Raw genomic sequence first — 14803 nt, 5'->3', positions numbered from 1 at the left:
ACCATGCATATGTAGGTTGTATTCATTTAGCCCACTCAACCCAAAACTTGGGTTATATTGACTACAATCTTGGGTCATTTTAAACAAATAATTTGGTAATTTATTTGACCCAAATTATGGGTCAATATTCATAACCAAATTTCTTGCGTTAAAATAACCAAACTAGGCAACGGTCCCTATTTGACCCGTGAGTTGGATCAAAAATAACCCAAGTTGAGTTGTTTTTGACCCAGCAGTTTTTAGAGTGTATGTATGATGTCAGATGACAGAATCCATACATGGCCAAGACAGATGGCCAAGACAGATGGCTCGACCTCGCCCTCGCCTAGAGGTCTCTAGGGTGAGGTCCCTTTTCGCCCTTAGGTGTCTTACTTTTGATAATATGGTACAATTTCTGTCTACTCGGTCTGTGTCTCATAGGAGGGCTGTGGACAGTTCAGAAACCTGTCTAACAGTGACATTGTCGCTACAAATCTTGTTTTGAAAGAAATTGTACCATGAGCATTAATTAGTGAAGAACAATTATATGAAGATAGGTTGAAAATGGGTGAAGTCTTCCTTTAAAGCAGTGGTTCAAAACCTGTGGGTTGAGAACCCACAAGGGGGGTCCCCAAACTATTTTGGGAGGTCACCAGATGATTGACTTAATGTGAAACATTGTTTTCTCACTCAACAGTGAACCAACCAACATAAAGTTTAATTGTATAGCGGATATCTGCACATTTCTAAAGTTACAATTTAAGGACTTTTTAATTAATACATCTAAAATGACAAATCATGGTCAAATTGTCAAATATTAGAGGAAGAAATTGTGAAAATAGCCGATCTATATGCTATTTTCACAACAGAACCGTGTCTTACAAATTGTAATGCATCAGCTCTCAGTGCTCGTCAAGGTGGAGGGGTCCCCAGTTAAAATATGATTCTTTTCTGGGTCGCGGCCTGAAAAGGTTGAGAACCTTTGCTTTAAAGTACAGTAAATGGACTTAGCTACCACCAACTGCCGGCCCCTTCTGATAATGGGACCCAGCAGGCCGGGCACAGGGGAGACTCTACTTACCGCTTTCAATTAACTCCCCTCATCGTGTGAGCACAGCTGCTGCCAAGTGCAGCCCTGTGCGCGGGCGTACAGAGCGAGGCTGGCTCTCTGGCCCTTTGGCACGCTACTCTACCTCGCCCTGCCCAAGATAGAGAGGCCAAGCGTGGACATAAACCACCAGAGAAGCAGGCTTGGCTGGAGCTCCCCCCGCACCACTCCAACCACGACTCATACTTTGGCACCGAAAATAGCCCACAGAATAGCTCACAACGCTAACGCGTTGATCTACTTTGCGGAAATCTTTCGTACAGGTCGGGGCTGTCTTTGGTGTGCGATACCGTCGTTGCGATGGAGCGTATAAATCAGGCTTTTCAGTTATGGAAGGAGAAAGGCGGGCGAAGGCAAGAAGGGGGGGGGGGGGGGGGGTTGAAGACTTTCTCTAAAGCCCGCCGTCCGGCAGCGTGTCATGGCGAGGGCGTTAGTGTTAATCAAAAGCCGCTTTAGAAGCCGCGGCGGGGAGCAGAAATGCTTTTGTGGGTGTTTGAGTTGGGATCTGCTTAGATCAGATTAGGTCACAGGGTAAGTGGCGTATTAGTATTTTGTATTATGTGATATATCCTGCCATTTGGATCAGTGATGTAGGCTCATTAGCAGATCTCTCCCTCCCTCTCTCTCTCAACCAAACCGGTCGAGGCAGATGGCTGCCCAGCTAGAGCCCAGTTCTACTATTTATTCCAGAGTTTGTTTGTTTTTTTCTTCGCCGTCGCCAAACCCTTGCTCATGGTGTGTCTCAGTACAACTATACTGGGTGGGGATCAAGGATGCGGCCCTGACTGGCTTAGCTCTCATCTCACAGGCCGGAGCTTGTCGGTGGTCTTTGGGGAGGCCTCCTCCACTAAGGCCCCCTTTACATGTGGGGTCCCACAGGGCTCTATCCTAGGCCCCTGTTATTCTCTATTTATATGCTTCCGATTGGAAACACTATTCGCACCCATGCCATAAACCTTCATTGCTATGCCGACGATACACAGCTTTACATTCTGTTAACTTCTGGTCCAGGATCCATGTCACACTTTCTCGCCTGTCTCACCGACAAAATTTCCTTTAGCTAAATGAAACAAAATCTGAAATCATTCTAATCGTTCCCACCCCTTGCCTGGCGTTGCCAGCCTCTATCACACACTTCGTTTTGGGAAGAGAGTCTGGGATTTCAGGAAGAGTTTTCATTTCTGGTGTTTGCCCCAAACCACGTGCCCCAAGCCCTACAGAAACCACGTGCCCCAAGCATACAAACCCTGATTGGCCAACCCTTGAAGCTGGTTGAGGAAATAGAATCTCAATGGATCGGTGCCAGACCGTACTACAACACCACTACCGCCAGGGGGTGTTGTTGTGTTCGGTCTGGTTTATTAACCCTCATATCATCATGCCTTGATTACTGTAACTCGCTCTATTCCGGCATTAGCAAGAAAAATATCCCGCGTGCAGATGATTCAGAACTCGGCTGCTAGATTACTCACCAATACGAGAAAACAAGACCATATTACTCCTATACTAGCTGCTCTGCACTATAGACAATAGTCTTGACCTGCTCTGTATGTAAAGTGTCCCGAGATAATTTGACAACTATTTGCAAAGTCGGTAGCTCCCCAAAATATATGGTGATCATATGAGAACTATATGAGGTATAGCTGTCCCAACTTGGATTCAAGATTCAAGATGTTCATTGTCACAAGGATATACAAGTAGGCCTACTTGAAGTACATGCAGTCTGAATAATACATAGAAATAAAAACAGTGCATGAATAGCAATACTTAACTTATCTAAAAAGGTTTAAAACAGTAAAAGAAACAATGTGTACCTTTTGATGCCAATACTTTTGTACTTTTACTCAAGTATATTTTGAATTCTGGACATCTACTTGTAACAGAGTACTTCTATAATGCAGTATTTATACTTTTACTTAGAAGTAGACATTGTGAGTACTTTTTCCACCACTGGCATTGTGTTGGTTGCTGGAAGCAACCATGGCAACAGGAGAGAGAGAGAGAGAGGGGCCGTGGTTCAAGGACATCGCTTGTTCCTGCGATAGTTTAATTACTTTGGGCACCAGGCATTTTAGTCTAGCGGGTGAGACGAAGCGGAGTGCCACAGGGAGCCGAAAGCGACCCCCAGAGATTCACGTTTGAGAGGTTTTTCTCCTGGTTTTATGTGTTGCAGGGTTCTCTGTCTCTCCTCCTCTTTCTCTCGTGAAAATGACTGCGCCAAGTGGAAAATGCAGGGGGATTACACTGTGTGTGTGTGTGTGTGTGTGTGTGTGTGTGTGTGTGTGTGTGTGTGTGTGTGTGTGTGTGTGTGTGTGTGTGTAGAGCCATGTGAAGGCAGAATGGCGAAAGAAGAGAGAAAAAAGGAACAGGGGGAGAGAGGGAGCAAGAGAGAGAGAGAGAGAGAGAGGGGGGGTGAGAGAAGAGACGGGCTAGAGAGATAGAAAGGGGGAGAGAGAGAGATTGAAGGGAGAGAGAAAGAGAGAGGTGGCGAGAGAGAGATATAAATGGGGAGAGAGAGATAGAGATGGAGAGGGGGAGAGAGAGAAAGAGAGGGAGAGAGATTACTGCAAGGATGAGACCATATGAATACAGATCAGTGGTGTAAAGTAACTAAGTACATTTACTTAAGTACTGTACACGTGAGTTATTTGTACTTAACTTGAGTAATTCCAATGTCTACTACTTTTACTTCTACTCCACTACATCTAAGATCCAAATATTGTACTTTTACTCCACTACATTTATTTGAAAACTTACTAGTTACTTTGCAGATATAAATGATTATATTATAAAACATACATTAATCCACGTTAGCCCTATTTTATACCTAGGGTATTTGAAGCTTGTAGATCTGCTATTTTCAAACATTTTGTACTTATACTTTTGGTACTTTGACCACATTTTTAAACTAATGCTTTTATAATTTCACAAGTAAATGTTGTATTCCAGACTTTTACTTGTAATGGAGTATGTCTATATTGCAGTATTGATACTTTTACTTAAGTATAAAATGTGTGTGTGTGTGTGTGTGTGTGGGGGGGGGGGGGGGGTGTATGTGAGAGTGAGGAAGATGAGGACGAAACGGAGGAGGAAGGGATTAAAGAAGCAGGGAGCAATTGGTTCAATAGTCTACTAAAACCCACAGCGAAAATAGCAGATCTACAAGGTTGTAGAGTGGCTGTTTTTCCACTACTTTTGTGCAAAACTCTTGTATGACAATGTAGGGCATAAGAAAAACAATCAAACACTAAAAGTCGAAATATGGTTTCCGACGGACAGCAATGATATGTCTTATGTTCTAGTGTGGCCACGCACGCACGCACGCACGCACGCACGCACGCACGCACGCACGCACGCACGCACGCACGCACGCACGCACGCACACACACACACACACTTAAATAGGCATAAGGGAGTACCTGCAGGCCTCTGATGTCATGGGCTCATGTCACCATGACTCGGCCATATATCTATATAAGGAGTTCCAAATGCAGCTACGCCCAAATATGGAGTGGGTTGTGTGACACAGATGTGACATTTCAAAACTTCACACGTCCTGTAATTGGCAAGACAGTAGATCTCCCGTGGATTGGCAGAACATTTTTGCTATTTGTATGACCTTCTCTGACTTTGAAGTTTAAATCTAACTATGAAGGTGGATTCTGCTTTTCAATGGGAATGGAGTGGTTTCTTGCCATTTGTGGGTTTCTGCAAAAATACGCTCCATTCTCCATACTAATTAGAAAGGCAAAACAGGGAAAGAAGCCGGTGGAAAAATGCATTTGCAGGACATTTTCAGGAAAAGAGCAGTAAAGCCTGAAGACTTGTTGAAAGTGCACTATGTACAGTATGTGTCGCCATGGCATCAGGCACCAACAAATCACTCAGCTCCATATGGGCACAAAAGGGGGCATGCCCATATATGGGCAAGTACTGATGACACCAGGGATCTCCATATGTGGGCATAAAAGGGACACGGACTGACAGATAGAGATCTCCACATATGGGCATATCAGTCGGATCGGCGGTGCGAGGTAAGTGTGAACTCTAGTTTTAATGGAATCTGCTTTGTATTTGTTTGGCTAAAAATGGAATTGTGTGTGCCTTTTTTCAACATACAACGAGAGTGAAAGGAGTCACTATTTATGGTCACTCGATCATGGAGCACAGAAGAAACAGATAAAGACGATTGACAACATTTTGGACTCACTTGTAATCACCCCCAGGTATCCGAGCTATCCAAGCCAAAGTTCTACCAAAAGTTCAAACATCGCTTTCACAGCAAAACAGAGACAGAGTGCTCGGTGTCACCTGATGAAGAACTAATGATGCTCATGACATTTGAAAGTGTACGAGCGAGGACAACCTGTGTAGGAAGCCACCCTTTTTATGGAGGAGAAGGAAGGAGGCCTGCGGATGGTATCGATCCAGATGAGTGCATGGGCTGGACTTCCCGGAACTGGAAAGGTTAGTAGATGGATGTCTAGGATGGAAGCCATTAGATGAGTTATATATTAAGGGGGTTATGTGATTCGTCTTAACCCTTAAGTTCTGTTCAGATTCACTACACCTTCGTTCTGTTCGGGTCATTTTGACCCGGGGGATATTTGGTTTAGAAAAAACAACACTAATATAAATTTTAACTTAACAAATCATCATGATACATTGTCTTTGACTCAATACCAAACAATTCATGTGATATATATGGTAAATGTTTGCATTTCTGCTTTGCTATATCACATTAAACACTAAAAGAGCTAGGCGTTTTTACTGATTTAGCTGAAATTCATGTAAAAAACGACTTTATTTAATACTGGGCAATATTGCTCATGCTTATAGGAAACAATGAAAATCAGGTTTGGAATGGGGCTTCGGAAGGGGGGTGTTAGAAGTGGGGGTGACTGTGTGTCTGTATTTTGGCATAATACTGTGTATTTCTGTGCATCTGTGCTTCCCGGGTCAAAATGACCCGAACAGCACTTAAGGTTCAAAAAATATGAGGGGGGTGTAGCATGGGTGTAGTGCAAACATATTTTTTTTACAAGTTCATCTCAGAAGAATCTTTAAGGCCAGTGAGTTTCAGGTGGAAAAAATGTAAACTTCTACCTTTTTTTTTCAAATGAAAATGTAAAACGGGTCAAAATGACCCGAACAGAACTTAAGGGTTAAGGCCTTTTAGTGAAGCAGTTGTTTTAAATGTTCTTCTCCAACCATTAACAGCTTGTATATGCTACTCAAAAATCCAATACAATATAAAAGTAGCACAATAACAACAAAGCCAAACACACTGTGTATGCAAGTTTGGTGCAAAAACACACAAAAATAAGACGATGAGATAAACTTTATGGGCCTCGAGTCCATAGACGGCGGGTGAACCAAACGTTTGGCGAGGCTATGTTTTCTTTTCTTTTTTTTATACCTACTCCACTGAGGGTTAGAGTCGGGTGTCGAAAAGATGACATGTAGTAACAGCGACACGCTCCCCTCCACTTCATCTCGGATCATTCATTCTGGACTTTAACTTGTAACAGAGTATTTCAATAATGCAGTGTTAATACTTTTACCTAAGTAAAGAATCGGATTACGTTTTCCTCCACTGAGAACGGAGAGACAGAGAGTCAGAGACAAGAGGGCGCTCTATGAGTATGATCACAGCAGCTGTAGCCCATGGCCATGATCAAGCTTAATTTATTCTCCGTCCCGCAACGATGTTGCGCGCAGACAATAGCAGACCGCCAAGCTCAGAGTCAGACCGCCAAGCTCAGAGTCACACCGGGCACATCCACGATGCGATGTGAGCTTGTAGGCTACTGTATGACTGAAGCTCAGGGTTCGAGTTATGTGGGGGCCAATGGGGGCTTAGCCCCCATAGATAAAGTCTGGGACCCCATAGTCAAAAACCCCTATGGGGGTCCCTTTCTTTCCCCAAGTGTTTTTTTTTTAAATTATTATTATTATTTTTTAATTATTATTTTTTGACTGACAGTCCCACATATCATACCTAAATGTCCAAATAGATAAACGTATTCCCACCATACATTGCCGGCAAATATCGATTTTTCATAACACCAGGGATTTTCCCAGTTAACATAGAGTGTGCAGTTAACATAGGTGCAATACTCCCAGCCGCCTGCCTGTTTGTAGCGGGGGCGCTAGTGAGATAAATGAGAGTAAATTGCCTGGATTTCGCACAGTGAGGAAGAGAGAAGAAAGTTACGGTTTGTCAGCTGTCAGAGGGGAGAGGAGTGGAGGAGAATACATTGTATCTTGTCTTCATTTTACAAGGTGAAGTTAATTTGAGCAACACAGCACTGTTTGTGTTAGTGTGGACACACACAGTGTGGACACACATACTGTAGTAACTGTACACATGCTGTTACCCAAACCACGGTTGCACACCCACATTAATAATTATGAGAATAAAAGTAGGCTATGTAATCATTATTAAAATTATAATCATTCATTATAGGCTCCACTAAATGTTCAGTCCATGAATGTAGGCCTATTTGCTAATGGAAAGGGGGGAAAACAGCTTGTTTACAATTCACTTTTGCTATACCTCTTATATTAGATTTTATTCTCTGTATCACAATGCTTGTAAACCAGACAAGCAGTCAATCTTGGAGTTCCCTAACATTGTTTAACTATGAATTAATTCAATTAGCCTTTCATTATAGCCCCAAAGACACCCAAAATAATATTGTGAAAGGAAAAATATGATTTAATAAAGGAAACCCGTTTTAGACGACTTTATACCCAAAATATCAATTTTAGACAACTTTATACCCGAAAATACCAGATTTTCGAGATATCACCCAAATATGACGGCCCCCATAGCTCTCTGGGAATAACTCGAACCCTGCTGAAGCTTGTATACAGCCAGCTGTTCTCAGTGCGCAATGCTGTTTCGGCCGAGTGACGTCTCACCATCCAACACAGAAGAGGTACGAATGAACAACCCGCGCTGAACGCACCCCAAATTTGGGGAATTGATTACATGAAACATATTAGGCACCTACCTGCGCATGACGTCTCAAATTTGGTAAACAAGAAATCTGTCGATATAATGCTGCACTCATACTGTATATTAGGCTATAGGCTATAGGCTATAATTAGAAAAAATGAAACAGCGTCTCTCTCTGTCTGTCTGTCTGTCTGTCTGTCTGTCTGTCTGTCTGTCTGTCTGTCTGTCTGTCTGTCTGTCTGTCTGTCTGTCTGTCTGTCTGTCTGTCTGTCTGTCTGTCTGTCTGTCTGTCTGTCTGTCTGTCTGTCTGTCTGTCTGTCTGTCTGTCTGTCTGTCTGTCTGTCTGTCTGTCTGTCTGTCTGTCTGTCTGTCTGTCTGTCTGTCTGTCTGTCTGTCTGTCTGTCTGTCTGTCTGTCTGTCTGTCTGTCTGTCTGTCTGTCTGTCTGTCTGTCTGTCTGTCTGTCTGTCTGTCTGTCTGTCTGTCTGTCTGTCTGTCTGTCTGTCTGTCTGTCTGTCTGTCTGTCTGTCTGTCTGTCTGTCTGTCTGTCTGTCTGTCTGTCTGTCTGTCTGTCTGTCTGTCTGTCTGTCTGTCTGTCTGTCTGTCTGTCTGTCTGTCTGTCTGTCTGTCTGTCTGTCTGTCTGTCTGTCTGTCTGTCTGTCTGTCTGTCTGTCTGTCTGTCTGTCTGTCTGTCTGTCTGTCTGTCTGTCTGTCTGTCTGTCTGTCTGTCTGTCTGTCTGTCTGTCTGTCTGTCTGTCTGTCTGTCTGTCTGTCTGTCTGTCTGTCTGTCTGTCTGTCTGTCTGTCTGTCTGTCTGTCTGTCTGTCTGTCTGTCTGTCTGTCTGTCTGTCTGTCTGTCTGTCTGTCTGTCTGTCTGTCTGTCTGTCTGTCTGTCTGTCTGTCTGTCTGTCTGTCTGTCTGTCTGTCTGTCTGTCTGTCTGTCTGTCTGTCTGTCTGTCTGTCTGTCTGTCTGTCTGTCTGTCTGTCTGTCTGTCTGTCTGTCTGTCTGTCTGTCTGTCTGTCTGTCTGTCTGTCTGTCTGTCTGTCTGTCTGTCTGTCTGTCTGTCTGTCTGTCTGTCTGTCTGTCTGTCTGTCTGTCTGTCTGTCTGTCTGTCTGTCTGTCTGTCTGTCTGTCTGTCTGTCTGTCTGTCTGTCTGTCTGTCTGTCTGTCTGTCTGTCTGTCTGTCTGTCTGTCTGTCTGTCTGTCTGTCTGTCTGTCTGTCTGTCTGTCTGTCTGTCTGTCTGTCTGTCTTACACACAATACAGTATCAGCCCTGAATGTTAGAACATAGCCAGAGAAAAAAATTACTCCCCTTGAACACAAGTTGGTGGTGAGTATACACGCGCGCGCGCGCGTGTGTATGTGTGTGTGTGTGTGTGTGTGTGTGTGTGTGTGTGTGTGTGTGTGTGTGTGTGTGTGTGTGTGTGTGTGCGCGCTTGCGTGCGTGCGTACATGTGATGTGATGTGATGTGTGTGCACATGTGTGCTGTATTGCAGACAGATGCCGTATGGTATGAATTTGACACTAATGATGTGGGGTCCTCTGAAATCGACAGATGGAGAGAATGAGCCAATGAGAGACAAGGCAAAGGCTTGATGGACGAGTGAGAGAGGGATAATGAGACAGAGAGAGAGAAAGAGTGATGCAAAGGCCGAGCAAGAATCACAGAGGAAATCATTTCTGTCACACAGCCCCAACAGCACTGGACAATAGCAGGCACTGGTTCAATGCATCCATCTCTTCTTTCTCTCACTCCCTCGATCATAGACCGCTAAAATGAACGGACTACGTTACGCCCATATACTCTACAGATGGTAAATGAAGCCTATTTGGCAAGCGTGTGCATGCCGCCATATTTCTACACCCTGTCCTGAAATGAAAATGACACCAGAATTCTATTGGTTGAGACAGGGCGGGTGTCAATCAATCTCCTACGGCATATGCAATTTTATCATACATTTTAAAGTACATGGGACCATAATTTAACAAAATGCATGTCATGGTGACTGAAAGAAGACTTTAAACTAGCGCCAGGAAGCATAAAGTATTTATGACAATGTTTATTAATAAAATCAAGTGTAAATCTCCGCAAAAACCCATCCACTTGAATAGAGCCTTATTCTTTCTGACATCAGCACTGGGGAAACAGCGAAACTAGTGGCCGTTCATATGAACTTTCTCCTGAAGTCTATTATATATCGCCTCAACTTGGCAGATTTTCGTATTCCATTGATCCCAAATGTCTGTCCATGGGGTCCATCCAGCTCGAGGGACAACCAAGGCATGGATGTATATAAAATGACAAACAATGACAGATTCATGAAAAAAAAAAAAAAAAAAAGAAGAAGAAAAACACAACAACCACAACAAATTGCTTAAGTAGTAATTCATGAGTTGCATTTGGAGTCCTACACCGGCCATGTTGAGGACCAACACAGGTGTTCTGATTGGCGTAGAACATTAGTTCTGTGCTAATCAGACAAATTGAAACACCTGTAATTGGTCCTCAACATGGCCGTTTAGGACTACAAATGCAACCCATGAATAGGCCACTCTATGCTATGAGGGCTGTCTGTCTGTCAATATCAATATAAGCGGGAAAATGAGCCTAGACGTTATTTAGTGCAGAATTGTCCTTTAAACTGTTACCGGAACTAATTTTCCCTGGGAGCGGAATTGATGTCGCCGCCCCTTAACCCGCCACCTGCGGAAGGTCCGCTAGCTGTCCCCGACAAAAATACCTTCACATTGCTTTACAAATGGACTGCTGATTATATCTCCCCCAAAAATACACCATCCTTCTGCCACACTAATGGGCCAGAATTTGCATGCGGTGCTGAAATGCCCCCATTAATCCGCGTAATCTGTGAGTACAACGCGTTCCTCTTTTTTCTCGCGGTTTCCGAGGGAAGAACCTGGGATATGCCTGCACTGACACTTCCATTGTGCCTGTGTGGTTTAATGGGGGGGGGGGGGGGATTTTGCACAATGGCCGCTATTGACTTGACTGAGATTAATAGGAGAGTGGAGGCAGGCGACGGAGTGACTTTACCATAACAATGGCTGCTATCCATCAGCAACACGGGCCCAATTGCATGTTTGTATGAAATAATCCATTACAGGCAACAAAGGGACAGGCACGGGGCCACTTTCATCCCTGAACGCTTTCCCCCCGGGGACAGAAACACTTTCCCTTTCCTGCGCCGAGAAAAGAAGCGCGGCGCGGGACAAGGACGATTGTGCAGCCGCACACAGACGAGACGCCGCCTCGTCTCGCTCGGCGGGTTGACGCTAGCATGTCGGTCGTCACACTTTTCCTACAGCCTGTAGGTGTAATGGATTAGCTTGGTTGTTTCTCTTCCTTTTTTAAGAGCTCAGGATCGCTAGCGTTATTATCCTACCCTCAAGGACCACCCACCCCACCCCGCCTCCCCTCAACGATATCGTCGTTGTCGGGTGGACACCTTGTATGTCCAAGACCGTTCGTTTTGTATTTATCATTTTAAAAATGAACTAAACTAGTGAAAATAGCCGATCTACACAACGCCTCGCGGTGCCAGGCGTTGTGTGCTTGTAGATCGTCTGTTTTCACTATTTTTGTGCAACAGCCTTGTCTGATTAAGCAGGGCTTCACTTGGTGAAAAAACGTACAAATTTGAAACTTGGAGATAAGAGGTTTATTCCCGACAGTGACGATATATACCATATATTTAGGATACAGACAGGCATAGCACATTTCCATTTAGTGTAATTTAATGAATATTGTGTAAACATGTCTAACAACGCGGCAGCAGCTGAGTGGTTAGTGAGCCTGCCTGGGGGAGCCAGAGCTCCTGGTCGTCCCGGGTATGATTCCAGGCCAGGCCAGCAATGTGTCGATGTGTCCCTGAGCAAGACTCTTAGACTAAGGCTACACGGAGCTGGATATTTCATATATCCCGGTTTTTCAGATATCCACATAGAAAAATACCTAGGTCCACACGACAAAGATATCTAGGTCTAACAAGCACACACACAGTAAAGTCTTCAGAGATATCCGGGTTCCCTGTCTTCCAGTGAATCGGATATTTTTCAATCTCTCCACTAAAAAATATCCAGCTTCGCGGCCGAAATATCCAGCAGCACAAAAAAATGTCTAGCTTCAGAAATCGCTCTGTGTAGCCATGGCATTAACCCCTAATTGCTCCCCGAGCACCATGACCAACCACACTTGCAATTTCCAATTCTTTCTAGTTATTATTATTATATAGTACTGTTTTAACATTTATGATTATGCCATGGACCGCTTGGTCTGTAGTACAATATAACTTATAAAAGTGGGGTGGTTGAATTTAGTCTCCCTGAGGAATTTGGATCGTGTCAAAGGTCATGTCTCACCTAGACACTGGATCTGACACGAATTTTGACCTGAGGGTCAAGATCCAATTTATCCCCTGAGCAAGCAGGCAGGCTCCGTTAAATGTCAGCACCTGCGCAGGAAACCAGGTTCAAATCCGCTGTAGAAGAGGAAAGTTAGAGCAGGGGTCTTCAACGTTTTCAGGCCAAGGACCCCTTAGCTGAGAGAGAGAGATGAAGCAAGGACCCCCTCTACATATTGTATAAATGTGTGATACAGACTTTTAATCGATTTCATAGACAGATTCATAAACTTGTTTGACAGAACTGTCATCAGCATGTTAGATTTGTGTTTATGTGTCTTTCTTTCAGACTTTTAACCACTTAAATCGTCGTTACTTACTAAACTTGACCTTTCACTTTGTACTTGGTCTGCTCTTTTTTACCTCTTCACCAAACCTATTTGCCAAAAATAGCCGATCTACAAGCTCTCAACGCCTCGCGTTGCGAGGCGTTGAGAGCTTGTAAATCTGCTGTTTATGGCTACATTTTTCCTCAGAATTGGGATGCGAGGGTCAAAGTTGTTAATTTTAAGAGTTATCCTATCACACAAAGATTTGGTGGCCCCCCCTGTAGTAACTCTGAGGACCCTAGGGGTCCCGGACCCCCTGTTGAAGACCCCTGTTATAGAGTGTATCTGTAAACCCTGAACCCTCTCAGGCTATCCATTCACTTTGTCTGCCCGAGATCCACTTTTCAAAAAAAAGACCATCGCATCAGCCATCAATTGATATCGTTTAAAGATAGTGAATGATTGGGCAGACGAAGCGAAGGGGTGACTCAAGAGACGTGAAGAGAAAGAAAGAGGCCGAGAAGTGCAGAGATAATTTAACTAGGAGGGTTCAATGAGAAGCCAAGAGACAGAGCTTCTCGGAGGCAGGGCCGGGCGATAAAACCCAATCATGAAATCTCACACCCTGCTCCAGACCACGGGAAGTAGCTGAAGTAGGCTCCGATTGCCATCGATGACTTTCCACCCCCCATCCATCTGATCCTCTGTAAGAGGGTGTTAAGTCCAAATGGGTTTCCTCGTTAAAACGGGGTGTCAAAAGGAATAACAGATGCTGCCATCGATAGGCGAGCGCGGGAGGACTCGGTGACCGTAAAGGCGGCCTTATCGAATGCGACGGAGGTTAACTGTTAAGTAGCATAGGTCCACTAATCTGATCGGGCTACAAATCCCTCTCGAGATGCTTGTCTGTGACGGGCAGAGCCATCCTGGCGTTATGGGGTGGTGGTTTGATTGATTGATTGAAGACTTTATTAGAAGTTTGCATAGGAAAAGGTACAGTTTCATGACGGTACAGTTCATTGGTACAAGGTCTACTAAAAGGAGATCTATGAAAAGACTAAGCTTATTTCCACAGGAAACCATTTAAGTATCTCATATAACATTGAATGACAGACGAATAGAACACAGTACTCTGCAGTAAATATGTAAAGAAAAGAAAAATGAGAGAACAAAAAAAAAAGAGTCTAAACAGTAAGTAAGTAAGTATATACAAAGAAGGGGCAGGGGAGGGTAGGGTTGGGCTAGGTTAGTTTTTTTTTACCAGTTGCGAACGGCTGCTGCCTTTAAGTGGTTTTTCAGGGCAATTTTAAAGGATGATAGTGATCCACACTCCTTTATGGCCTTCGGTAAGGCTTTCCACATTTTGGTGGTATAGCAGAAAAAAGAGTTTGGCCCTTTGTTGGTTTTGTCTCTGGGTTGAAAGTGATCTGGCGCTGCCTCTGGTGTTGTAATTATGGACATCCTTAATGTTTATAAAGTATTTATTTAAAGTATGGTGTGGGGGGGGGGGGGGGGGGGTTCAATTTCTGTTCCCTAAATTTGTAGTCTTGTGCATCTCCACGCCAGAGCAATGGAGGCGCCTATTTAGAACGAGGGTTAGGGTTCATTGAGTTCAGTGGATAAGGTGGTGGCATCTTGTGAGGTTTTCAGCTATTATTTTCAATGGTGTCACGTTCTCTTTCTATATAATGCCTCCATATATCCAACATACGTAGAGAAATATGAAGCGCTGACGTTCTGCTGCAGAGGTGCATGCATTGCGTGTACAAAGCGCCGGAAAGCAAATACACTCTCGTATACACACGAAGTGTGAACACGCACGCTAATATCATTCAGATCAATTGCCTTTTATAGGGCTGAAGGGGGAGGGCTTCATTAAATCCCCTTAGGCTTTGTCAAACACGTGTACATGCAAGCTCACGCACATGCACGCGGACACACGCACGCGCATGCATACGCACAGAGATCTAGTAACAGCAGCTCTGTGCCACTGCGGAGGATGACGACACTCAGAGACACCCAACTGCAGTGATGTGTGGGGCCCCTCAGGGCTGGACCTCAAAGGG

Source organism: Nannobrachium achirus (assembly GCF_963921795.1).
Source record: "Nannobrachium achirus genome assembly, chromosome: 23".
NCBI lineage: Eukaryota > Metazoa > Chordata > Actinopteri > Myctophiformes > Myctophidae > Nannobrachium > Nannobrachium achirus.
This window is presented reverse-complemented; position numbering follows the sequence as displayed.